The following is a 15,633-nucleotide window of genomic DNA, read 5'->3' as shown; positions in this document are numbered from 1 at the left end:
CAAAAAAAAACACATAAAGAAAACCAAGGAAAAGGGACAGAGTGAGGAACAAGTCCTACAAGGAGGAAGAGGAAGGGGGGAGGCCTCATCTGACGCAGTCTGGAGCAAAGAAGCCTGCGAAAAAGCGGGTGTTTTTCATTTAGAGTGTCCTCCCCGAATGTATCCCTCCTTTTTCAACAGTGACTCGTAGCGATACATTCGTTGCGGGGAAGGCGGAATGTGTGGGGAGGGCGGAAGAGACAGTAACGCTTTGAGAGAGAGCGGTTCACACGTTGCATCCGAAGCGGCCCTGTGTGTTATGTAAGGTGCTCGCTCCCAATAAGGATGCACGGCGCGCGCGAATTGCCAGCCAGCCTCCCGGGCAAGTGAGTTCCTCTTTGGCCGCTCTCCTCCTCCGAAGACCTTGAGCTCCAATTAGAAGCGGGTGTGGGGCTTCTTTGAGGTCGGGGGACGCAATGGGAAGGAGTCTGTCGGCTGGGGAGATGGAGAGGGGCGAGAGGGTGCCTTCCACGTTGCCAAAGGAGCCGGGAAGAGGTAAGGTTATATAAGGAAGGGCGGAGGAAGGCTTGGGGCGGGCAAACTTGGGCCCTCCAGGTGTTTGGGACTTCAGCTCCCGCCATTCCTAACAGCCTCAGCTTAAGCGGCTGAGGGGGAAAAGGAAAGGGCCTGAGGCTGTTAGGAATGGCGGGAGCTGAAGTCCCAAACACCTGGAGGGCCCAGGTTTGCCCATACCTAGTCTGCACTATCTCTTTATCCTTTCGCCTCCCTGTGAGGTTGCAACCGCCCTTCCGGGTGCTGTTTGAGGCCCTATGTTTTGTTTATTTTTGGTTAGGGTCGCTATCCCCACCCTCCTTATGGGCTACTAAGAGCTGCAAGGCTTGGTTTGGAAACCGAGTGGGACCTCTATGAGAGGAGGAGGAGGAGTAAAGGAGATTGAGAGATGGAATCTCTATGAGAGGAGGAGGAGAGAGAGAGAGAGAGAGAGAGAGAGAGAGAAAGGGAGGGATCCAGCGGCGCGGCTCCTGGAGGGAAACGTTCTGTTCCCGGCCGTTGCCGGGGCAATAGCAGCGCCTCTGATGCGTGTCAGAGTGTGTCAGCGGATGGAGAGGCGCCCAAGGCCCGCCTACCGCCTCCATCAGTGGCGTCACGAAGCGGAATGGGTTGGGTGACACTTTCAGAGGAGGGCGACACTAAAAAGGACTGTCTGCAGGGCTCTTCTGCATCTATTACTATTTGTAAACATATCTCTAGAGCAGTGGTTCTCAACCTTCCTAATGCCACGACCCCTTAATACAGTTCCTTATGTTGTGGTGACCCCCAACCATCACATAGAATCATAGAATCATAGAGTTGGAAGAGACCTCATGGGCCATCCAGTCCAACCCCCTGCCAAGAAGCAGGAATATTGCATTCAAAGCACCCCTGACAGAAGGCCATCCAGCCTCTGTTTAAAAGCTTCCAAAGAAGGAGCCTCCACCACACTCCAGGGCAGAGAGTTCCACTGCTGAACGGCTCTCACAGTGAGGAAGTTCTTCCTCATGTTCAGATGGAATCTCCTGAGTAGACTCTCAGTTAACCAGAACTGGGTTGTTGTGAGTTTTCCGGGCTGTATGGTCATGTTCCAGAAGTGGCAAAAGTATGATAGCTAGGACCCTACACAGCGCGGGTCTGAATTAATGAGGGGAACATGTGTGCAAGACAGCTCAGCAAGTGAGCTGTGCTGCGTCAGAGTCGTGGCAAGATAGTTCGCCAGAAAGGAGGAGAGGAAACATTTCTATCCCGTTTACTATCTTCGTAAGCCGTTGTTTATCATTTAACAGTAAATAACTCTAACATAACTTCACTCACCTTAAGCACTATGCTTGGCTGTTTGTTGCCCCCCCTTCTCCCTCCCCCTTTTTCTGGCGAACTATCTTGCCACGAGTCTGTTGCACCTGCGCCTCTCACTTGCTCTGCTGTCTTGCACATGTCTTCCCTTAATTCTGACCCACGTTGCGCAAGTAGCATAGCGTAAGTCCCAACTATCATACTTTTGCCCTAGAAGCATTCTCTCCTGATGTTTTGCCTACATCTATGGGCCCTTCCACACGGCCCTCTATCCCAGAATATCAAGGCAAAAAATCCCACAATATTTGCTTTGAACTGGGTTATCTGAATCCACACTCAGATAATGTAGAATTTTCTGCCTTGATATTCTGGGATATAGGGCTCTGTGAAAGGGCCCTTTGGCAGGCATCCTCAGAGGTTGTGAGGTCTGTCCTCACAACCTCAGATGATGCCTGCCATAGATGCAGGTGAAACGTCAGAAGAGAATGCTTCTGGAACATGATCACACAACCCTTAAAACTCACAACAACCCAGTGATTCTGTCCATGAAAGCCTTCAACAATACATTAATGGGAACTGTCAAGCAACTGACAAAAAAAAAACAGAAGAAAAGCAAAGAAAGACCAACTTAGTGTAATTTTGCTATATTATAAAAATAGCTATTTCAAAGTTAAAATATTGGAACAGTACCAAAGTTAAAACTGAGTTGGTGTGAGTTTTCCGGGCTGTTTGGCCATGTTCCAGAAGCATTCTCTCCTGAACATGGCCATAAAGGTAAAGGTAGCCCCCTGATATTAAGTCCAGTCATGTCTGACTCTGGGGTGTGGTGCTCATCTCCATTTCTAAGCCGAAGAGCCAGCGTCGTCCGTAGACACCTCCAAGGTCATATGACTGCATGGAGCACCGTAACCTTCCCGCCGGAGCAATACCTATTGATCTACTCACATTTGCATGTTTTCGAACTGCTAGGTTGGCAGAAGCTAGGGCTGACAGCAGAAGCTCACGCTGCTCCCTGGAATCGAACCTGCGATCTTTCGATCAACAAGCTCAGCAGCTCAGTGCTTTAACTCACTGCGCCACCGGGGGCTCTGAACATGGCCATACAGCCTGGAAATCTCACAGCAACCCAGTAATTCCGGCAATGAAAGCTTTCAACAGCATATTTAGTTAAAATATGTTAACGAACAAGGCTGTTTTTATCATACAGGCAGTCCTCAAGTTATGAACAAAATAGGTTTTGTAGGTTTGTTCTTAAGTTGAATTTCTAATTAAGTCAGAACAGGTACATTTTAAGTTTCCAACTGTCTCTGTAGGTGTGTGTGTGTGTATGCATCCATGCTTTGGATAGCACAGGGGAGGGTTAACACCTCTGTAGTGTTTGTTTTGCTGTCAGTGCCCATATTCAGAAGATTTTGCCGCACTTTCTGTCCCTGTGATAATTGGATTTTGAAAAAAAAATTGACTTGCTGTGGAAACAAGATTTAGTGAGAAAGTTTTCCCCCATGATACCAATTTCCTTTCCTAGGGGTAGATTTTTTCCTGCTGTTTCACCCTCATTCTGAACTATGACTCGTTTATAACTAAGGCACCACCTGTATAGCAAAACTGTGCTACATTTAATTAAGTTGTTTTTTTCTTAATTGCAGTATTTCAATATTAATATCAATTCAATACAGAGTTATGGTATGGTATTGAATAGGATGGAGCACTGTTGCTGTTGTTTATTCGTTCAGTCACTTCCGACTCTTCATGACCTCCTGGACGAGCCCACACAAGAGCTCCCTGTCAGCCGTGGCCACCCCCAGGTCCTTCAAAGTCAAGCCAGTCACTTCAAGGATACCATCCATCCATCTTGCCCCTTTTCCTTTTCCCTTCCATTTTCTCCATCATCATTATCTTAGTTGAGCCTATTTTTTAATCATAACTTTAAATCAACTCGAAACTGCATTCATCCAGTATCTACCAATCTCCACGGGTGCCAGTGAAATAAGAGTCTACTGTTTGTCCAGTTAACCAATTCCAACTTCACCTAACAGTAGTATTATCTCATCCCTTGGCAAAGGCATGATCCATTTATTCTTAAGACACATATTCTTATTTTCAGTCTCATCAGCCCCCCAGTACTAAAGAAAGCAGAAGCAAAGGAATTAATATTAAAAGTTCTTGTGAAAATAAGGTCCCCAGCAGTCTCTTGGGAACGTTCAAAAGCAACTGATATTCAAAAGCGGAAGATGCCTACTTCAGCCAAACATCTGTTACATGTAGAAGAATACAGCCTGAGGTGACACCAAGTTCCTGTGTAATGAACATAAAGCTTGGTAACTGTAATAGCTGAGTGCTACTATATATATATATATATATATATATATATATATATATATATATTGCAGTCTAAAAACAAAGCAAACTCTGCATGTCACAATTCTCAACTTTCTGCATAACTGTGGCCAGCATAGGAACCTTGATGTAGTCAGCTTCTCCACTTCAGAGCAGTAATTCCGATTTTCCAGCATCCTAACAGAAAGTCTCTTCAGATATGTTAGTAAAGGTAAAGGTTTCCCCTTGACATTAAGTCTAGTCATGTCTCACTCTGGGGGATGGTGCTCATCTCCATTTCTAAGCCAAAGAGCCGACATTGTCCATAGACATCTCTGCCGTTACTTTCCCACTCACATTTGCATGTTTTCAAACTGCTAGGTTGGCAGAAGCTGGGGCTAAGAGTGGGAGCTCACCCCAGTCCCTGGATTCAAACCACCAACCTTCCATTCAGTAAGTTCTGCAGCTTTAAGGTTTACCTCGCTGTGCCACCATACCCCTAAGATATATTACTGTTTGTTTAAAGATGGAGTGAGAGAAATTAGGTGCTCCTATTCTCACATGTTGTTTTATACCATATATGAAATGCCAAACAGGATTTGAATTGGCCCTTTTTGTTAATACGACTCATAGTCTCATCCATTCTTAAGGAGAACATTATTTTTCACCGTACCACATATAGAGTTTCTTGGAAGGAGAGTTTGTACTGTTTGTTTATGGGATTAGTAGTCTTATGTGCCACTTGCTCATCGTATGAAATTGCATAATTTGGGGAATAAGTTTACTAGTGTCAAATCTTGAGATCTAGAGGTAGCTGGTCCTGAACATTTTGGAAAGATTTGTGTGGCTTATCTCTTGCCCTTCTCTGTTGCCAGTGAATTTTCTGGGATCTGCTACAGTCATGCAAATTGGGGGTTTCTATTCCTGACAGATTTAGATACAAGCAAGGATTAATTTCTACATGTGTTCTCATTCTCTTGCTTCCTCCTTTATTCCTTTGCCATCCAACTGATAACACTATGAATGGGGATGTGACCTTCACCATATCCTCAGACTTCCCTTCCCTCCTTATTGCTAAGAATCCATTTTGAGAGAGAAGGACAGGGGGAAAGCCCATCAACACCACATATCAAAGGAAAGAAAAATATGAAAGCCTAGTATGTTTCCGACATAGAGAAACCCCATTTTCCTTATGCAAAAGTAGGCATAATAACTATAAATCATGCAACTGAAGAATATACATCCTACATTTACTAGGATGGTTGGCCTGTCTGGAGCTTTTAGATGAGGGATCCTCAAACTTTTTAAACAGAGAGCCACATTGCAGTCCCTTAAACTGTTGTAGGGCCGGATTATAATTTGAAAAAAAAACCATGAATGAATTCCTATGCACACTGCACATATCTTATTTATAGTGCAAAAAAACACTTTAAAACAATACAATAATTAAAATGAACAATTTTGACAAATATTAACTTATTAGTATTTCAGTGGGAAGTGTGGGCCTGCTTTTGGCTGATGCGATAGGATTGTTGTTATGTGCTTTCAAGTCATTTCAGACTTAGGTTGACCATGAGCGAGTGCGGGTTAAATGACCTTGGAGGGCCATATCCGCCCCCCAGGCCTTAGTTTGAGGACCTCTGCTTTAGATAGACCATTGCAAAATTTATCATATTTTTATTTGGTAACCTGCAGAACTGTCTACAGGAGTTAATGGCATGCCTGTTTTGTGTATGAACCACATTAGCAGACATGGCATCGGGGCTGCTGTCATGCCTTGAAAAAGTTCTTTAAGGCATGTATCTGCCTTTGTGATTAATAGTATCATTGCTCCATAGTTTGCATAACACTAAACAAAATGAGGAATGTTTGAGCCCTCATACTCTTTAATCTTTGGGTTAAAGGTCTGCCCTTAAAAACAGGTAGCTATTTGTGTGGGCATTTCTGCGCTAGATTCAAATACCATGTGAAATAAGGTTAAATTATTCATTTGCCTTGATTGGCATAATTTGTTAGGGTCCGAATGCCCTTTAGCTCTTAAATGTAGCTAATATAAACAAAACAAATAGAAACATCAAACAACACAGTATGGCTGATATGCCAAAGTTTAAAGGGTGTTCTAGTACAGCGCTACTCAAAGTAGTGGTCCGTGGATTGGTGCTGCTCCCTGTCAACTTTCCAGGAAATCAAGAAACAATTGTGCCCAATAGGTACAAACACAGTAGTTGGGTGCATCTAGACTTTAACATTAATATAGTTTGACACCACTTTCACAGCCATGACTTAATACAATCACTGGAGTTGTAGTTCGGTGAGGCACCTGTCTTCTTTGAAAAGAAGTTTAAATGTTTTGTAAAACTACAACTCCCATGATTGCATAACACTGAGCCATAGCAGTTAAAGTAATGTCAAAGCATTAATCCTACAATGTAGGTGCAAGATACATCCCTGATCTCTGGAACTTCCAAAAGCAAAAATTGTCAGTCTCCTATATTGGATAGCTTGGGAAATATTGTTCTTGTACTTTGATTACGTGGGTAGGAGGAGGCAGGAGTGGATCCTTCATTTGCATCCATATGCAGGTATTAAAGCCCCAAAGGGCCTCATTTAGAGTGGGAAGCAGGCAGCCTGTATATAGATCTTTACTGCTGCTCTCCCCAGGGACAGGATAAGATCTGCTTGTCAAAACGCCCTGCTCTCGAGCCTTTTCCGAAAGACTGCAGAAGCCACCACTTCTATAATTGTACCCTACCCCCACCCCTATTTTCCTGACACACCTTTTTGTGGTTGCCAAGTAACTGGTCATATTGCTAAGAATCCATATTGCTATGGCATCCTTGTTTCTCTTCCCGACTCTCTACTCCATTTTCTATTTCTTGTCTTTAAACTGAATCCGATTTACACAGCACAAACAGGCAAGCTTTCATTTTGGGCACACTGAACATGCATATTTGTGCTCAAAAGACAATAGATGACTAAGGATACGATTCTAGGTGTTCTGTGTTTGCGTTGCAACCAGCTAAACAGGCCCCGTGCGACGAGAATCCAGGTTGCTACGGTTACCTATAGAAACTAGGACTTTGGGTTAACTGAGGACACGGATGCAGGAAGCTCAGTGTCTCACGTCCCTCTACACCAGCTGAGATAACGTGCCGTTGCCTCTATCTCTGCGTTCCTACCCAGGACTTCAGTTGTAGGATAACTTCCTGGAACATACTATGTAGGATTCATCATATTTATTCTTGTAAAATAATGGGTCTGAATTGAGATTATATCAGCTCAGCTAAAAGGCAAAAAAAATACAACAAGGGCATTATAATGCTCCAGATCTTAAAGCCATACCATGTACTCCTATTTCTTGAGTTATTCATCATTATCAGCACTGTCTTTGTCTTTATTTCCCACTGAAACAGAAGTATTCAAGGCTGTTCAGTCTCTGAAAGATGTATATTGTAATCAATTTCTCCCTGGGGGGAGTTCAGGCATCTTCAGTGCAGCATCAAATTCCAATCTTGGTTTTATTATAAAAGAGGAACAGAATAGAAATTGCAAACAGGTATAAATAAAAATGCAAAGGTTTATATCTACAGTAGATTCTCTGTTAACCGGAACTCAAAAAATCAAAGAAACAATATAAGATGGGCCAAAAATCACAAAGAGGTTTCATTATTTAATATCTTGTTTATTTTTTATTAATTTACAATACCATAACAGCATATAGAATATATATAGGAAATAAATAAAAAATTATGTGTGAAAAATAAAATCTCATAAATGGAGTCCAATACCATAGGATCATGTCCAGTATATACAGGACCTCTTCGTGACTTTTAATCCACCCTATCCTTTAAGTAAAAAATAAAATAAAATCAGTTCTTATTATACAGTACAACTTACATTAAGTTAAGCTTGTCTTGATTTGCTTTTAATTGTTGTTTTTCAATATTAATATAAAGTCAATACAGTTTATAATAGGTTATATAGTATAGGGCAGGGGTCCACAAACTTTGTAAACAGAGGGCCAGGTCACAGTCCCTCAAACTGTTGGCGGGCCGGATTATAATTGGAAAAAACATGAATGAATTCCTATGCACACTGCAAATACCTTATTTGTAGTGCAAAAAACATTTAAAAACAATACAATAATTAAAATTAAGAGCAATTTTAACAAATATAAATTTATTAGTATTTTAATGTAAAGTGTGGACCTGCTTTTGGCTGATGAGATAGGATTGTTATTGTTATTGTGTGCTTTCAAGTAGTTTCATACTTAGGTTGACCCAGAGTGAGGCCCGGGTAAATGACCATGGAGGGCCGCATCCAGCCCTCGGGCCTTAGTTTGAGGACCCCTGGTATAGGGTATAGCATTAGGTTTATTTTTAATATCAACTCTCAAGCAACCAGAAACTATATTTATATAGCATCTACCAATGTGTATGGGTGCCAATTAATGGAGAGTCTACAGTTTATATAAAGCTATGTATTTATATCTATTTGTATTTCCACATTTGCTGGGGTTAGGGGCGCAGAGCCCCCATGAAAGTGAAAAAACACAAATAAAGAAATCACTTTTTTTTACCTGAGAGAGCATCTCTAGGAATGTTTGGGTCACCAGCACAACTGTAGAACATTGACCATAAAGTCACACTGAAGTGTATGCATGCATTATTTTGCTATAAAATGCATTTTTTCAAGCCTTATGCCAAAGCGATTTGATACATTTTGATAGTTTTGATCTCTGCATAATATTCTACTCTTAGACAACAATGCGCTGCCACCTATAACACATTTCTCAATAGGAGGAGGGGGGAGGGAGATTTGGTACCTTTTGGAAACAAAATCCACATTTTAAATCAAACCTGTAAATAGTCAAATTCCCACAAGTCAAAACCAAAAAATATGAAGGGACAACTTTATGTATTTTTCATTATATATTTATATTTAAATATAAAACTTTTGTGACAACTGGGTCCATTCTTTGAGCTGTCAGATCTGGCCACAGTGGTCCATCCCATATTTACATCCCATATTTACATCCCATTTGCACTATTGTAACACACTGTATCTTGCGCTGCCTTTGAAGAGTGTTTAGAAACTTTTGGCCAGTCCAAAGAAAGGGTTGTGATCAGATTGTTAAATGGGACAGGTTACAGAGGTCATTCTATGCCTTTCCAGTGGCTGCCAGTTTGTTTCTGGACACCATTCAAGGTGCTGGTTATGATCTATAAAGCTCTATATGGCTCAGGTTCATTCTGTTTGGCAGATTGTAGCTTCCTGTCTGAGCCAGCATAGGCTTTGAGATCACCAGGAAAAGATCTTCACTCAGTCCCACTGTAGGATAGGAAAGTCTTACTTTATGCCAACACCATCACCAATAGGAGCTCCCTGTGGTGCAGTGGGTTAAACCCCTGTGCCGGCAGGACTGAAGACTGACAGGTCACAGGTTCGAATCCGGGGAGAGGCGGATGAACTCCCTCTATCAGCTCCAGCTCCTCATGCGGGGACATGAGAGAAGCCTCCCACAAGGATGATAAAAACATCAAATCATCCAGGCGTCCCCTGGGCAACGTCCTTGCAGACGGCCAATTCTCTCACACCAGAAGTGACTTGCAATTTCTCAAGTCGTTCCTGACACGACAAAAAAAAATCACCAATATAGTTAGTGGGTATATGAAAGGGATTGCTTTCTTTGGCGGTTGCCATACGGCCTGGAAAACTCACAGCAACTCAGCGATTCCAGCCATGAAAGCCTTCGACACACAGTCCTCTCCTTGCTGTCCTTTATTGGTAGGCTATAAACTTTTTATTCAGACACACATTTGTGGGAGGGAAGAAATCGAGCTTATAAGATTATAAAATGTTTGGCAACTTAAGTATTGTATTTCAACATGTTTCTCATTAATCAGTTAACCTAAAATAAATGAGTTAAAGATAGGTTTCATTTGTTAGGTTGTGAAAATGCTTTAGACCTGAGTATAAGTTTGGCTTTCATATGGCACTAAAAGCACTGGATTTATATATGTCATGTTTATCTCAACTATGGGCCATAACATAAGTACAAAAGGATTGCGACATAAAATTAGTAGATGAAATAAAGAGGCAGGTAATTAAAATTATGAATCTATCAAATGAACCACACAGGAGTAATTTAAAAAGTCCAAGTTAATTGTTGTTATATCCAACTGGATACCGTCAACTGGATGAAGTACATGAATAATTGCTAAAGATTTGCAGAGACACTTGTTTTCCTTTGGTAGCATAATTGTTTTTAAAAAGAGCCTAATGATCCTCCAGCAGCTTAGAAATAAACACTCTCAATAACTAGGCAGCAGAATTAGAAGAAGCAGTTGATTCTATCCTGTTTCTTTCCTGACAGCCTTGGTATATAGGAATATTTCTGCCATGTCTTTTGGAAAATGACAGAAGACAGTCATCAAAATATAAGAAAGGGGGACATATTTTTGAAATGAACGTACTTGTATCAAATATGCACTTTTCAGAATCATGTTTGTACTTGGGTATACCATACCAAGGGTATGTTTTAGTATTGGCTACAAAATGCAGAGTATGATGAGTTTGGCTTTATCCTATTTTTTAGTTCAGTTTTTCACTAGCTGTTCTCTTTGTGGGGAAAAGGATGAAATGCAAAACTATATACTTGAGTTCTCCCATGTCCCTGTAATTTGTGATTTCATGTATGAAGTTTGATTTAATCTGCTGAATTAATCAGAATATTATGGGACTCTGGCATAAGCATTATTAGATTCATCCAGTACTTAGTTATAGGTGAAGTTTTCCCAGAATAATTTGAGACATGTGTCTGTCTGTCTGTCTTTTCTTTTTCTTTCTTTCTCCAGCAATCCTTTAAAACCTTGAAATGAATTAATGTGCAAGTGGGTTCCTGTGGGGTGAATTTACCAACATTGAGTTTAAAAACTGTAATAGTTAAATGCAAATGGAACAAGTATACAAGTCTCTCTTTACCTGAAAGCAGCAGGAGAAGTAGATCTAATTTTCAAATAAATGCAGAAATAAGTAAAAGCAGGCAGTGCACATACCTTTTCCCAGAGCTTTGCGGATAATTTCAAAAGAAATCTTCATATCAATGAAGGCAGAGAACAAACTAGACTTGGACATATTTATGAATAATATTAGCAATTCTGTACCAGAACAACCAGTTCTGAATCCAAACTTGATTTTTCATTAAATCCAATGAGAAAAACCAATACTTTCCACATTCTGGACTATGTGCAAGAAATGGTTGCTATATAAGTTGAGTATAATGCTTGTTCAACTTAGTTTATTTCCCTCTGCTTTTTATAATTGGGATTATGAAGTTCATTCTCCATACATATTTTATTATTAATCAATCTTGCAAGAAATACTACTTCTTCAATTTATTACTTGGAATACCTGTCTTCCGTAGCAGTTACAACAATGCAAGGCCCTTCCACACAGCCATATATCCCATAATATCAAAGCAGAAAATCCCACATTATTTGAGTTTGGACTCAGATAACCCAGTTCAAAGCAGATATTGTGAGATTTTCTGCCTTGATATGTGATATAGGGCTGTGTGGAAGGGGCCTCAGTCTGTTTCAGAAAGGCCTGTCAAGGGCTTAAAATACTGTTTCCAAAAGGCCAAAGAAATGTTATCCTACAGCTATAAACAGCATACTGATAAGCAATACATTATGATAATTGCTGCTGGTATTGCTTATAAGTTTCCTAAAAGTGTTTCTGTAACAAGAGCATTAATAATAATTTCATAATCTAAGTAGAACCATATTTTCTGGTTTTCAGAAGAGAATTATAATTGTTTCTCTTTTATAAGTTGCTGAATAGCTAGGATGGGACTGGTGCTAGGCTGGGACTCCAGGAGGCCAAAATTCAAACAGCCACTCCCAGCAGTTTCATGTTTATGTTAAATAACATGGGAGATAGAACTAAAACCAAAGGGATTTCTACGGACCAAAGATTCAAGCAGAAACTCCCTGCCTTCTGTTCTAGATTTGCTTCTAGGTCTCCTGGTAAAAGTATTGGAGTTGATGGCACTTAAAGGTCCAGCTGAATCACCAGGGGCATATTTCTGCTGTACAACCCACAGTGTAAGATCCTCTAAATCAGGGGTCCTCTATTTTTTTAAGCCGAGAGCTGATTCATGGTCCCTCAGACTGTTGGGCTAGACTACAGTTTGAAAAAAAAATGAACTAATTCCTATTCACAATGCACATATGTTATTTGTAGTGCAAAAAAAATTAAAGAACAATCCAATATAGTGGAACCTCGACTTACGGGTGTCCCAACATACATACTTTTCATCTTATGAGCTGTTGCTCGGCCTGAGTTTCATTTTAACTTATGAGCACCATTTTGATGTATGAGCAAAGTGCTCACACAAGAGTACAGTGCCAACTGCGCCTTCTTTTCCCTCCACAATCAGTGCCCCTCTCCTCAAGTGGCAGTTCAGACAGCCTGCCTGCCCTCTCTCCATCCACCTCCCTCTCCCTCCTTGCAGCGGTGGCGGGGCTGTTCTCCCACTCAATTCACCTCCTTCTTGTGGTGGCAGGACTGCTCCCCCTCTCATTTTGAGTTAAGAGCTTGGTCATGGAATGAATCATACTCTCAAGTCAAGGCATCACTGTATTTAAAATGAAGAACAATTTTAATTGACGTAAACTTCCCATTATTTCAGCTGAAGAGATAGGCAAGTGAATTAAGGTTGTAGTTGTATGCCTTCAAGTCGTTTCAGACTTAGGGTGACATAAAGTCTAAAATTTAGAGCAGGGGCCTGGTAAATGACCTTGGAGGGCTGCATCTGGCTTGCGGGCCTTAGTTTGGGAACTCCTGCTACGAAGTGATGAAACTGTCTCAGTCTTGCAGCAAGATTAAAACTTAACTAGATAAGTGGTTCTCAACATGTGGTTCCCCATGTGTTTTGGCCTACAACTCCCAGAAACCCCACCCAGTTTACCGGCTGTTAGGATTTCTGGGAGTTGAGGGCCAAAACATTTGGGGACCCACAGGTTGAGAACTACTGATCTCGATAAATAATCTCATCTAGGGCACTGCTTCTTAAACTTTTGTTCCTGATCCCCTTAGCTCAGTTTTGGGGTCCCAAAAATTGGCAACAGTAAAAGTTTTCTGAATGTTTTAGAAGTTTATGCAAATCTGTTGTGTAGTACAAAAGGAATTGATACTTTTAAGAAGCCCAGGTCTAGAAACCATATATCTGGAAAAACCTACATATTTCAAAATCTTGTCTCAAAAATAAAATGTTGGGAACTGCCTGGTATTTGTCCAATATAGTGAAAGCCATTTTTGAGAAATTGATAAGTTATAGTGCCAAGACCCTGTACAGAGAAATTGGTTACAGTTGTGCTACAGTAGGACATGAAGAAGCCCCTCATTTCTGTTGCACTGATTAACCTTTTGGTTTCAAGAATGGCAAGATGGTGGGATGGTTGGAAATAGGAACTTAGAACAGATGGAATTATGTTGAAATGACTATAATGCCCACCCAAATTTCTTTCACCTGAGGTTTGCCTGCGGCACTGAGGCTCACAAATAGAGCTAAAGGGCAAAGTTCATTAAATACATACTGTGCAATTTAAAATCCTTGTTGTTCTGCCCCCATCTGGTTGGGACCATTGTACTTTTCTGTATTTCATGTTGGATAGAATCATAGAATCAAAGAGTTGGAAGAGACCTCATGGGCCAGGCAGGTAGCTGAAATTCTCATGGTGGTTCGCAAAAAGGCCTTACTGGTGCATTATTTAAACTGTTATGTTTATTCATATCATGATCTGATCACCATACTCAATATATCCCATATGCATGGGGGTATTGGGCTAATGATACAAAAGGTTTGCTAGGCTAGACCCTCTTTCACTCGGACTCAGCCCCCCCCCCCCGTAACTCAGCCCCCCCCCAAACCCCCCCTGAAAAAAATTCAGCCCCCCCCCCCCCCCGGAAATGAAATCCTGGCTACGGCCCGTCATGGGCCATCCAGTCCAACCCCCTGCCAAGAAGCAGGAATATTGCATTCAAATCACCCCTGACAGATGGCCATCCAGCCTCTGTTTAAAAGCTTCCAAAGAAGGAGCCTCCACCACACTCTGGGGCAGAGAGTTCCACTGCTGAACGGCTCTCACAGTCAGGAAGTTCTTCCTCATGTTCAGATGGAATCTCCTCTCTTGTAGTTTGAAGCCATTGTTCCGCGTCCTAGTCTCCAAGGAAGCAGAAAACAAGCTTGCTTCCTCCTCCCTGTGGCTTCCTCTCACATATTTATACATGGCTATCATGTCTCCTCTCAGCCTTCTCTTCTTCAAGCTAAACATGCCCAGCTCCTTAAGCCGTTCCTCATAGGGCTTGTTCTCCAGACCCTTGATCATTTTAGTCGCCCTCCTCTGGACACATTCCAGCTTGTCAATATCTCTCTTGAATTGTGGTGCCCAGAATTGGACACAATATTCCAGGTGTGGTCTAACCAAAGAAACATACAGAAAGGCAAACTGACCTAGTACAGTTGGCCTTCCACATTTATAAATTTGACATTTGCAGATTTGATTATTCACATATTTGATTAAAATATTCTCTCTAGAAATTTCTAGCTCCTTCAGTATGAGTCTATGGTTTTTCTCATCTGACCATAGAATTGTGCTGGACAGCCTGGAGGTTTTTAGGGAGGTGGACTCTCAAGATAACAAAACAGCAATTGTTTTATTCACAGGCTTTCCCTTTCATGGAAGTCCTGTGCCTCCAAGCCTAGCAAATGTGTGGGGTTCACTATATACAAACAAGAGCTGAAAAGGTGTGTGAACAAAAATTCAGCATACTTCCGTACAAGCATTTTTTAGACCTGACTTGTAAAATGTAATAGTGGACAAAACCTGTTTTATAGTTTGTCCACATTCTGGAACAAGTTCTATTTACATTTTATAGAGTTCTTTGGAAAAGAAACATATTTATTACCTATATTTAAAGGTGTGATTAGCCATGAGAAAGCTTAACACCTGAATTATGAACCCTCAATTACCTAATATGCTATATTTTGTGCCCTTAATTTGCTGGAGGGACATGTGAAGTGTGAAAGTGTTTCATCTGTATCTTGTCAGCCCAGACTGGAGACTCGGTGGCTCAGAAAGGCTGGGTAGGAAAGAGGAGGATATGTTCTATTGTTTAGTTTTGTCAAAAGCTTGTGTTCCTTCAGTTAAAAGAAAAATAAAATGGGCTCTTGGGATATGTGTCTCTTTCTTCCCACCCACTCCATTCATGAGCTTTCTCTGAGCTCTTGAAACAGGAAACCTTGAAAAAGTAGAAGTGTGGCTGTAATTGGGATTATTCTATTTTTAGTCCATCAGCAAGCTGTCTGCTGCCCTATCCATGTCCCAGCAGAAGTGTTACATAACTGTGACTTAACCCTATCTCTCTGCGGCTGCATTAACTTCTCCTTTCCTTTGAACCTTGCTTTCTTTTCTTTTTTAAAAA

At 41.3% G+C, this 15,633-nt stretch overlaps 1 long non-coding RNA gene across 1 annotated transcript in view; it reads left to right on the top strand.

The window, feature by feature from the left end:
- The first annotated feature begins 258 nt into the window (after nt 1-258).
- Nucleotides 259-15,633, top strand: part of LOC132773592 (uncharacterized) — a 62,083-nt gene continuing 46,708 nt past the window's right edge. The window contains exon 1 of the long non-coding RNA XR_009631324.2: nt 259-534. This is a non-coding gene — a long non-coding RNA (uncharacterized lncRNA). The remainder of the gene's footprint in view (nt 535-15,633) is intronic.

Source organism: Anolis sagrei, chromosome 4 (assembly GCF_037176765.1).
Source record: "Anolis sagrei isolate rAnoSag1 chromosome 4, rAnoSag1.mat, whole genome shotgun sequence".
Classification (NCBI taxonomy): Eukaryota; Metazoa; Chordata; class Lepidosauria; order Squamata; family Dactyloidae; genus Anolis; species Anolis sagrei.
This window is presented reverse-complemented; position numbering and strand designations above follow the sequence as displayed.